This window comes from Macrobrachium nipponense, chromosome 46 (assembly GCF_015104395.2).
Source record: "Macrobrachium nipponense isolate FS-2020 chromosome 46, ASM1510439v2, whole genome shotgun sequence".
NCBI lineage: Eukaryota > Metazoa > Arthropoda > Malacostraca > Decapoda > Palaemonidae > Macrobrachium > Macrobrachium nipponense.
In genome coordinates this window covers 9,080,659-9,093,151 of record NC_061106.1, presented here as the reverse complement: position 1 = coordinate 9,093,151, position 12,493 = coordinate 9,080,659, and positions in this window count along the sequence as shown.

Sequence of the window (12,493 nt, the reverse complement as noted above, 5' to 3'; positions counted from 1 at the left end):
CTCAGAAAATAATGGTGAATTTGTCGACAAGGAAAAAAATTAAATGATTTGATCCGACTTTTTGTGAGCGTCCTTCCTGGGGGTAAAAGATTCCAAATATGTCTTTCTCTGTTGAAAATTAAACCAAGGATTTGAAAATTAACTTGCTTCCCAGTTCACGCATTCCGTAGCACACGCCAATTTTAACAAACTATCAGTGCTTCTGCCTCGAGACACGAAAAATAAGATAACATTCATCTAAGAATTCTGTAACGGGTGTTTAAGTTTTCCTTTGCGAGATAGTATCAATACATTTTCTTCCTGTGATTCACTACTTGAGTATGAAGGACTGATACTTGCTTAGCAGCTTTCTTTCTCCCTACATTTTTTTTATGATAATTAGATGCGCTATAACGAATAACCTTAATCTATGTGATCGTTCGTGAAGGAGTATGGACTGAATTATCTTAACTTATGAATTAATGGTACATCGGTTCATTTTATGACGTTCTCATGAAGACCTCTCTCTCTCTCTCTCTCTCTCTCTCTCTCTCTCTCTTGCATGAAGACTCCAATGGTGGTCCAATCACGCCGGTGGTCCCCTTCATCGAGGGCTGCGAGTAAGGAGGGAAGTGGGAGCGGTGGGGAGGGGTGGAGGACGAACCCAAAGACGCTGCTACTGGTTGCTACAGACATTTGCATTGTTTACACGGGGACGGACGGTGGGCGAGAGCCTCTCCGCCTCCGGGCTGTTTGCATACCTTACCGAAGTTGGTGCATTTCGCTTCGATCTTTCATCGACGGCTTTCAAAACGGATCTTTCAAGCTTTATCGGGTACGATGCCTCCGCGATAAGCCTAGAAGCATGCAGCCTATACGCGCCCAATCAGGGAGGCGTGATGCAGGCGGATGTGACGTCGTCACATGGCACGGGACGGTCAAGTCCGTTCCCTTTATCTACTCCCACGATCGAAATTATTCAGCATTCCGACATTCTGATTTGTATTCAGACACAGGATACTGTCAGGGTTTTAGTGTTTTGCTGGTGATGCTCTTCGTGTGCAATCGGCCTCCTCGAGATCATCTGGGGTCTGTCCCTCGGCGCTGCTCTCGATCCAAGTGATCATGAAATGAGGACGTTCGTTCACGCAGACCCCAGACCCCAGACCCCAGGTCTCAGGTCCCTTTCTTTGGGTGGCCGCCTCTCGGCTTTTGGCGCTGTTCATCCTCGCTTTCTTAATTCAACAGCCTTTTCTAGAATAAGAACAACTTCATTATCACAACATATTGTAAGCAGATTATCTTTCTAAGGCATCTTGTAAGTATTGAGTTTCATAACAAATAATTACGTGCTTGTATGCATGTACGGAAAAATAAACGAGTACAAGTAGCGTTACAATAATTCATACATTGGTTGGAATTCTCTACTTCCCTCCTTACTTCCTTACCCGTAATTTGGGTTGGTTAAGAAGATCTGTTTACAGCTATCACTATCCCTTCACTCTGCTCATTTCAAATGCTAGCAAGGAGCAAATGATTTTTTCCCCCTTTATCTCAGTTTTCATAATATTCTACAATAACGTAGAAAAATTCAGTAAAATATGCCGATAGGTTACTGCGGTAGACATCGCCGCTCTGTTTTAATGATTCCTGTGTTAGTCACAATATATCACTGTGATGGCTTAATACCCCGATTACATCTCTGTCTCAGAGGCTCTTCCCCTTTTTTTCTGGAAGGTTTCTAAAAATCTGGCATTATGGGGTGTTTTATCTATCCATTTCGGTAGAGCGGATCATAATTGGGACGATATGAATCGCGGGGACCACGTGTACCTGATACTCACCTGACGGGCCGCCTGCAAAAAGCTTCTCCTGAATGAGAGGATTCATCAGCTCTAGAAATCTCAACCTGCGAAAGTTCCCATCATATTTGGCGCAATGAACTGTGGTTCTCTAATATTCCTTGTTTTCATTTTAGAACGATATCAATGTCAAAAAAGATATTGATAACACTGAATACACATTCATGGTGTGGATCATTTCAAGTTTACCTGAGGGAGAAGGACAGAGCTTTTCGCCCACCGAGACTTCTTGGGTGACGTCGGCTCGTAGAGAAATGAGACGCTGTGACCCTTAGGAAGGAAGGCGCGGAGCGGCGACTCTGAGACAAGGCTCTGATAACGTTATCTGGGTTATTGCCCAGGCAATTACAAAGGAAGCTGGACAGTTATGTCTGAGGTGGTTGCCTTGCATAGCCGAGGCTCATTTCGCGTGTTAGAGGATGAGCAGTTACTTTAGATACCGTCCCAGCTACTGTTACTGTGCTATGATACTACTGGCAAGTTGTTTTCCTCAAATTTCCTTGAAATCCCGATGATACGTCACTCTTCTCCGGTGCAATGGCCGTAGGACGTGCCTTATGTATCTTTATAATATATTCAGATAACAAGATTAACAGCTGCAAATGATTAAAGATGACTAAATGAATGACTAATGTGAGATTTTAACTTTATTGCCGATTTAGAGGTAAGTAGCATGCAATGAGAGAGAGATAGAGAGAGAGAGAGAGGTACCAGGCTCAATTTCTGAGAGAGCCTGAAGTATTCAGGACTATTCCGTTAAATCCCTTCGTATCTTTGTTGATCTCGGCAGTTAGACGACTGCGCTGGGTTGCAACTTTGGAAGACAGGACGTGTGGCCAAGAACCTCGCATCCAAAAATTTCTGAGTCCCGGCAAAGCTCACCTTTAGTAGCCACCCTTTACAAGCGAAAAGGGGATGAGGTTGCAAGCAGTTTTTTTTTCCTTTTATCTGTACCACATCTGACACTGATTTTCTTTACATCTGAATTGACAGTTAGCAGTATATATATATATATATATATATATATATATATATATATATATATATACATATATATTATATATAACAATATATAATATATATGTATAATATACTATATGTATAATATAATATTAATAAATAATATGATATATATATATATTATATATGGTATATATATATATATGGAGGTATAGAATTGACCAAGCTACGGGATTTCATCTTTGGAGTTCACAAGATCAGAGTTGACAGGAAGGAAACTGACTCAGGCTGACAGCCAGAGTCAGTTTCCTTATAGATGTCCAGAAGTGCACTAAGTAGTGATCTTGCTTTCTTTTGTATATGGAAGAAACTGGGAATTTAGAGTCGTCTGGGAATATGCTCCGTCAGAGGCATGAGTGCAGAAAGTACGTCGTTTAAAAAAAATTATTATATATATATATATATATATATATATATATATATATATATATATATATATATATATATATATATATATATATATATATATATTTATACACACACACACACACACACACACACACACATATATATATATATATATATATATATATATATATATATATATATATATTATATATCTTTGGTAAGTAATGACAGGGAAAAGGGTCTGCATACAACAAAGTATAAAATGAATTTGAGTTATTTTACAGTTGCATCAATAAGAACATGAATTACTAGACGTTCACTGATCATCTTTTTCTTTAAAGTGAAGTGTAGTTGGTGGGTAATTTAAATTTTAAAGATGTGGTAGAATACAGATATAATTCTTTTTTTTCTTTATTATTAAATAAGAATGATTTTGTTACGAAGAAAAGGGGGATAGTAAGCTTTATATATGAAGATGAACATAACTGTTTTAATAGAAAGTTTCACTTGACAGAATACGTTGAGGATACATAAAAGAAAATACTGTTTATGAGAAAGATGAAAAATTTTATTTTCATCATAATAAAAGTAGAATTTAATCTGGCATATTTTGAACTTTCAAAACAATAATGTATCACTTTCTACTTATTTTAGGGAAATACTTTCTAATGCAGGTCAGGAGACGAATAACAAATGTTAGTGTAATTAAATGAGAAGCCCCTTTTGTGTGACCAATCTTCGTCTTAATTAAGGGTAGCAATGACGAAGAAAAGTTCTATATCTCATACTGCAACAATTTTCTCGCATGAATATATGTCTTCCTGGTTTTCTTTTATATCATCGCTGTTACTGCTCAAATGACGTTGGTGTACATCACGTGGTGCACTGTAGGCATTACTAAGTGCGTTTGTAACCTCCTTACAAGCACTAGCTGCATCCAAGCTTTAGCTTCTTTCTTTACCTCGATTTCTGCTTCGACTTATTTCCTTAGTCTCGCTGTCCAGCACCTCTAACAGTTACTTCTTAGTTCCTATACTCTGTTTTTTTCCATCTGTCCATCCGCCTGTGGTGTTTGCGCATGGTAACACTGCGTTCCGGGTTTTAAATAATATCCTATTTCGAATATTAACGGTGTAATTCGCATGCACTAAATTATTGAAACACTTTTCAGTTGCAAATGTACACCAAGATATCCTTTTATTTACCTAAAACTAACACGTATCATAACTATCTAAAGCCCAGGACGCCGTGTTACCATGAGCGACCACCACAGTCGGATGGACAGATGGAAAAAAAAACAGAGTATAGTTTGATTATAGGAGTTTTCTCCCAGTTCCACCTTCAGACCCTGGTACTACTTCATTGCCTTATATTCTGGATAACTGTTATCTGGCTCTCCAAGCACTCGAATTCCAGCTTTACTATTGTGCGCTGTTTGGCCGGAGATTCCTCAGTGCTTGGCATGACGATTTCAATCTCATTAAATCACCTTTCTTTATTGCTATTTCTACACTTAGAGGAAGGGAGCTGGGGAAGTTTGCCTGTTTTAAATTGCATCAATAAAGCAGTGTTCAATAGGAAATAAAACAAATTTTCCATATCATATTACATGCACTAACACTTTCTGATCCTGAAAAATATCAATTTTGCACATTGTGCGTTTCCTATCACTGAAATAAAGGTTTAATTTCCTCAAATTCAAATTTAGACTTACCTCTAACAAGGAATAAATGTACACGCTACGGCTATATATAAATGCTTTCGTTACAATATCAACGCTATGCTCACAGTCAGTCAGTTTACGCGACTAACGATTCTCACCTATCCTCATGATCATGAATATTGAGACATAATTTTCATAAGTATAAAGTTTGATTATTGACTTAATGCATAGTCCTTTAAGCAGTACAGACAATTCAGTTTTTTTAGTTGATAAATCACTGAAACTTCCGATTTGGTTCGATATATTTGATAGTTGATTTATGTGAAATGCGACCTTTTGAAAAATAGTGAGTGAGTCAAGCGCTGCCGATATCAAAGAGAGAGAGAGAGAGAGAGAGAGAGAGAGAGAGAGAGAGAGAGAGAGAGAGAGTGAGTTTTGGCAACGGAAAAAAGCAATGCAAATTTGATTTCTGATGTATGGAAATTAGTTGATGTTTTGGACCTAGTTAGCATAAATTATGACATTTAAGAAGCATGATGCAATACAATACCTGTATTGTTTTGATCAAAAGCATGTTTTCTTAATTTATGTATTCCTTTATTAAGATAAATTTTTCTTTTTTCAAAAATATTACACAATTTCTATGTAAAATTCATCAACTTCAAGCAGTCAAATCATCATCTAAGAAGCCTTGTTTTGGGTTTACTTTTTATTTCTTAATCGCCTGAATGTAGCTCCTGAATTGTTTCCTCTGACGATGTTGGCAGATTCCTGTTCTCTAAATATAATACACGTGATCCTTGTACTCACACACACAAATTTGAATAATCATCAGTAACTCGTAGACATGTACGGTAATAAAATATATTGCAGACTACATGCAGACTATGAGCAAATGAAAAACAAAATTATTGCGTAAAGACTGGAAGAAAATAAACTATAACGTGGATTATTCTTGTTTTCTAATAACAGTTAGCAGTTTTTACCATTTTTATACTTATAATTGTCTTGACTTTGTGAGTCCATTATTATTATTATTATTATTATTATTATTATTATTATTATTATTATTATTATTATTATTATTATTATTATTTTACGAAACTCATCCTTCAAAAAGAATTAGGCCAAACTCCTCTGATACTTTTGAAGAGAAAAAAATTCTCTGATTTTCCGAAGAGTTAGCCTATTATATGATACAGAGATTGCTGATAACTTGATTTTTGCTTGAATAAACATGTAATCATTCTTTTCCTATTCTTTTATATTTTGTGTGAATAATGGGCATGTAGTCTCTATTATTGTTCCTCTTAGGATATTGATTCTGTTAATAAGTTGAAGTACTTACCAAAAATACGTAGTTATGCAACGCATGAGGTCTCACCGTGAATCATTTGACATTAAGGGTTGCATCTTGCAGTTCAGGATCTCAGAAAGATGATGTGCCTAGTCGTTAGCTACTTGCTGCGCACACCTTCATTATGAATCTAATACTCTATTACAAGAGCATTCTTGGAAATGAACCATGACTAATATTGAGTGAAGTGCTGTTGAGCAAAAGTGCTGGTATAGTTCTCTTCGATAGAAGAGCTGAAATTCTTACAAGGGATAACAACCAAGTCTCCCTTGGCACCAAGATGATTGCTGGAATGATCAGCTAAATCGTACAGAAATCGCAGAGTAAACACCCTTTATGAAATAAATTTACCATTGTTATGTCTCTATAAGGTTTTTTTATGGGCTGGTGGAGGAGAAAAAGTAATCAAAACGGTACACTGGTGTGGTAGCCCACTTCACAACGTTGGAAGGTGCATTCGGTCGAAGTGGGTGACGTGACTATAGTTCCGCTGTGCACGGATAACTTTTACTATACTCCGTTTTTTTCCATCTGTCCATCCGCCTGTGGTGTTTCCGTATGGTAACACTGCGTCCCGGGCTTTAGATAGTTACATTCAGCTTATATTCAACAATAATAATAATATCCTATTTCGAATATTAACGGTGTGCTTCGCATACAGGAAATTATTAAAACACTTTTCAGTTGCAAATGTACACCCAGATATCCTTTTATTTACCTAAAACTTACACATACCGTAACTATTTAAAGCCCGGGACGCAGTGTTACCATACAAAAACACCACAGGCGGATGGACAGATGGAAAAAAACAGAGTATAGGTTCTGCAACTTGCCAACCGCCCTCTAGTCTACTTTGCTGTAACCGGGAACCTGCGTCTGCTGGACTTAAGAAATGGGTGTGAAGATCTGCAACACTTTCCTAGAAAACTGTACTGGTCTGTTTCCGTTACTTTAAAGATGAAAATTGTATACACACACAAATACATACACGCACACAAATATACACCTATACATATATATAAATAAAATATGTTATAAATTGACTAGTGTATATATAATGAATACAATACACACACACACACACACACACACACACACACACACATATATATATATATATATATATATATATATATATATATGTAAGTATGTATGCATACATTATTTGATTGTCATAACAGGATGCAGCTCCCTAGAAAAGTAAGAAAAATGATCGGTGTCACATTCACGCTTAAAGTAGTTAATACTGAATCTCCTGCGCCCAACAGTGATATGTTGAACCCGATAACAAACACTGCGCATTACACCTATATCTTATTTGCACGCTGATGCTTCCTGGATATTGAGGATCCTCCATCCCAGTGATTCTTTTACTGCGTGATAATACCCATCTATGAGTCAACAATTACAAATGGTCTACAATTATCACCAACTTTCACCTGCCTTCTTTCAAACCCGTACCTTTTACTCCTTAGAGAGAATGGCCCCGAAAGCTACGCCGTCTTGTTTCTAAATGATTCTCTGCCGATGAGGTTGCTCGCTGTGTATTTTTTTTTTTTTTTTCAAGTGGACAATAACACCCATTTATTGATGGATGATCTGGTGAAACTATAGGCTTCACTCAATTAATGGACTTGTACATTTGAGCTGGATGCTGCACCACTCAGCGACAACATATATATATATATATATATATATATATATATATATATATATATATATATATATATATATATATATATATTATATAGACTAATATATATATATAAATAAATATATATATATATATATATATATATATATATATATATATATATATATATATATATATATATATATATATATATGTGTGTGTGTGTGTGTGCTTATGTATACGTATATACAAGTTTGTGGTTTGAGCATTTGTGTCTTCTTATACTGGATATTTCATTCACCTTTTCTTTCATGTATTTCTCTTTGATTCCCTAAAAACCGATTATATTTCATCAGTTTCCCGATTCACTTTTTCCCCTCACCTTTCTGCCGTCATCCTATACTTACATATAATAGAATACAATAGCAGTTCCTCGGTGGAGGAGTGGGTTGCGTACTCGCCTATCAATCTGGTAGCCCGAGTTCGTTTCCCGCTGCAGCATTGAGGAACCACAGAAATTTATTTCTGGTGATTAGAAATTGCTTTCTCGATATAATATAGTTCGGATCCCACAATAAGCTGTAGGTCTCGTCGCTAATTAACCTAATGGACCCTAGCCATGTAAATAAAAATCTGCGGGCCATCCTTAGGAGAGCTGTTAAACAGCTTAGTGGTCCGGTTACACTATTATATACTTTTTTTTTTTTTTTACATACAATAGAAAATTCTAGCAACCATACTACTTACAACTCTTTTTATCCTCATCCTGTTTTCTCTTGCAAACACATTCAAACAACTATACCAGTCACTGCAGTTTTCCTCTCTTACCACCAGTTAACACTCTCACTACAGCCCTCAACTATCCCTCATTCAATTGATATTCCCCACATTCCTGCCTTCTGTCTCCTATTCTTCCTTTTCTCTCATCTCTCCAGGTGACTTTTGAAGGAATGACAAGGCCAATTAAAATGTCGACGAATGGAAACTGACCAGTTTGCCGCACTGCAGCGACGATTACTCGGTTAGGAGTGTGACTGGGTGAGTGTAGAGCATAATATGTCATTGAAGGAAAGGTTCCGAAAGAAGGGGGGACAAGAATAGCTGTTCCTTTGTGCATTGGATGAAGACGGGGGAACTGTAACATTTTATGGTTAAGAAATGACTAATAGCACGAAAGAGAGCGTCGAGAAATTTTTAGGCTGCAAATCTGCGAAAAGACAAGACTGTTGCATAGGGGAAGAGCAGCTTCATTCATCTCATATTCATAATGTAATCAAGAGAATTGTTTTCTGACAGATAGGACCCTACGAAAACGATTCTGAAAGATCCTATAGCTGGGAAATGTTTACGGCATATGTTCATTCTCTAATGAAAGAGATGTTGGGAAAACACTTGATCGCTGCGATAGAAACTAGGATTCCTCGATCATGTTTCCTTTTATAAAAAAACGAGCAACCCTTTTTCTTTCCTTGTAAAGAATCTTTCCTTTCTGGAGACACACTTTACATTGTCTTATTCGGTTTCCTTATTTCACCCTCCTAATTGCCATCCTTACTTTCAATACATCACCTCCACACCCATTTTCAGATTTTTCTTTGATGTTGCCAGCACATTCCTCTAGCTCTACCAGTCTTCTTTAGTTCTCTTCCGACAGCATTTCAATACTTCATTCCTTTGACACAAAACTACTTTCTCTCTAGCAAAATGTCTACCTTTGCATCCTCTAGCACTCTTGCAGAACATACTCCCATTATACTCGCGAGCATATACATATATACGCACGCATTTTATTCACATATAATACTATACATGTTAAGTATATACACAGACATATCTGGCTATACATATATATACAAATATTATATATATATACATATATTATATATATATATATATATATATATATATATATATATATGTGTGTGTGTGTGTGTGTGTGTGTGGTGTGAGTGTGTGTGTGGGTGTGTGTATGTGCGTGTTTATTTAAATATCATGACATTTTTTCTATTCTTATATCCTTTTGGAAATTAAAAGGACTCATCATCAATCAAGCAACTTGTTAGAAATGCCTTTTCGTTATGTTTTTCTCGCGTGTATAAGAACTCATCTTAAATCCAACCCCAGGAAATATAGCGGAAACTTTTAGCCTTGAAATAATTGACAAGTGAGCCTTATCAAGGCCACAGCTGAGAAAATTAACCGTAAAAAATATCTACAGAAATATTATTGAAGTGAGAAGTTCACACCCCTCCACTCTCTCTCTCTCTCTCACACACCCGCGCGCGCTCACATCACATTCGACCTATCGTCCCTCAATATCAAAACCAATTAGACGTTCTTCAAAACTTTTAAAAGGCGTCACTCAATGCCAGCATTATGTCGCACTCATTAATTGTGGGGCGGCAGATGACTGCTGGGACGGGAGGCCATCCAGCTGCAGGCAGTGAGAGAGAGAGAGAGAGAGAGGAAGTGCGGCCGTTTTTCCTTTATCCCCGCCGCCCTGAGCGCCCACTATGGGAAAATGGCAATTTGTACACATTTTCATTTCATCTCTGATATTCTGACTGATTTGCACATTTGTTTTCAACAGAATCAATTGCACCACTAACCCGCGCAACCAGACTCATCATCGTGCAGCTGTGAGAGCAATGTCCTGAAAACAGAAAACTTTCTTTAGATCCAACACCTGATCTGCTTTACGTTTCTTTTCATTTCCTATTTTTGAAAAATTTGAAGTCATTCGATTAGCGCAATGATTATGCTGTCTGCAGTTTGCCTACTGGCACCATTGTCTTTTGTAGAAGTTGACTTGTTTTAGAATACATTGCGTAACTCAGTAGGTATTCCATATGTCTCTTTTCATGTCTCTCTTAAGTATATATCTATCATTTCTTGTAAAATAAAGGCAATGAGAAAAAAAACAAAGATTTCTATAAAAATACTTTTATTATAAATTAGAATAACCAGGGTGAACAATATATGTTATGAATATGCTCTTTGGCTCCTCGAAGCACATACAGCTAGATTTACTTTTTACAATATTTACAAGCAGTCAGTCAAGAGGGAGAGAAACCTAACAGAAGACGCCAAAGGAAAGAGAACTGAGCCCTGCGGAGTCAGCCATCGTTTGATGTACTCGTACAGGTCAGTCTTGTCATGAAAGTGGCTAAAAATGGGAAATGTCTCATAAAGATTTGGTAAAGGGGGATTCATTTTTACTATTTACATAGAACAAAGAAACGTAATTCACAAAGCTATGTTTTAATTTACTATTTCTGTAACAAATGGAGAAATAGTTATAAATATGCATGTATAAACACACACGTATGCATAATTGTATGGTTTATATTATATACATACTCAGGCACATACATTAAATTTTAATGCATTTGTGTTTGTACATTCAGCTGTATATATTATAAAACATGCTCTTTCGTAGTAGCTTCAGTGCTTCTTTTGCACGAAAATTAAAACAAGAAGTAAATCGTCATTTGCTGTTCATCACAGCAGATAAGAATTGATGGTGCAGCCGTGCAATTAAGGTGCATTGATTTCGGCAACCCTTCAGGTTTTGTATTGAAGGGTAGAGTATATCAAGTTTCTTCAAATACTTACATTTGCTCTTTGCATGAGGACAAGAAGCCCATTTAGGAGAAACTGCATTAGTATTTAAACTTTTACACATTAATCAACCGGCTTTGAACGATAAAGCATATCTATTAAAATGAGAAGCTGGGACACAAAAGAAAAAAAAAGGAAAACTAAAATAAATAAAAAGCAAGTTCGTACAAAAGCTATTTCGTATCTTTCTCAGGAAACAAATCCAATTTCTTAGTAATCCTCAAAGGGTTTGACGTTCGTAATCTGAATAATTGTGAAAAAAGGCGGCTAACGATGACATGAGTGTAAAAATGACTGTTTTCTCTGTCCGTCTCTCTCTCTCTCTCTCTCTACATCGGGTCTTATATGGTAACCTATTGCCGAATGAATAAGCGTATTTCATGTTCAAATCCCGTTTGATTTCAACGATATATCTCAGACAGAAGAAAAGAAAATCATCAACCGAACCATATCTGAAACGAGCGGTAATTGGCTAATTATTATTCATACGCGACAGGAAGGGAAAATCGTATTTCACAATTACAGTCTAATTTACATATTCTTCAAGATAACTCGGCTGATTGACAGGCTAATCTGAGGACACGAGAAAGAAGGCAAGTCAACGCGACCAAGTCATGAACAACAGACATGACGGGTCCTGCAACCACGTCTCCTTCCCCAGGAGGAGGAGGAGGAGGAGGAGGAGGAGGAGGAGGAGGAGGAGGAGGAGGAGGTCGTCGTCTTCCCTCCCATCGGGTTTCTGCGGCTCTGACAGAATCTCTGCTTTCGCCTCCTTCGCCTTCCTTCCTGACGCCTGAATCTTCCGCTGCTTTTCTTACTGACATCATTTCCTATTTGCCGCAGCATTACAAGTTTCTCGCGTAACAATTGTATTTACCAGTTGCTTATTTTCGGCTTCATCTTTGACGTATATAAATAAATAAGTCTGCGTGAAAGTATGATGCTTTACAGAGAAGGATAGTCTCCTAAAATGAAAATATTTAGCCGTAAGAAAAAGGCAGCAGGTTCTT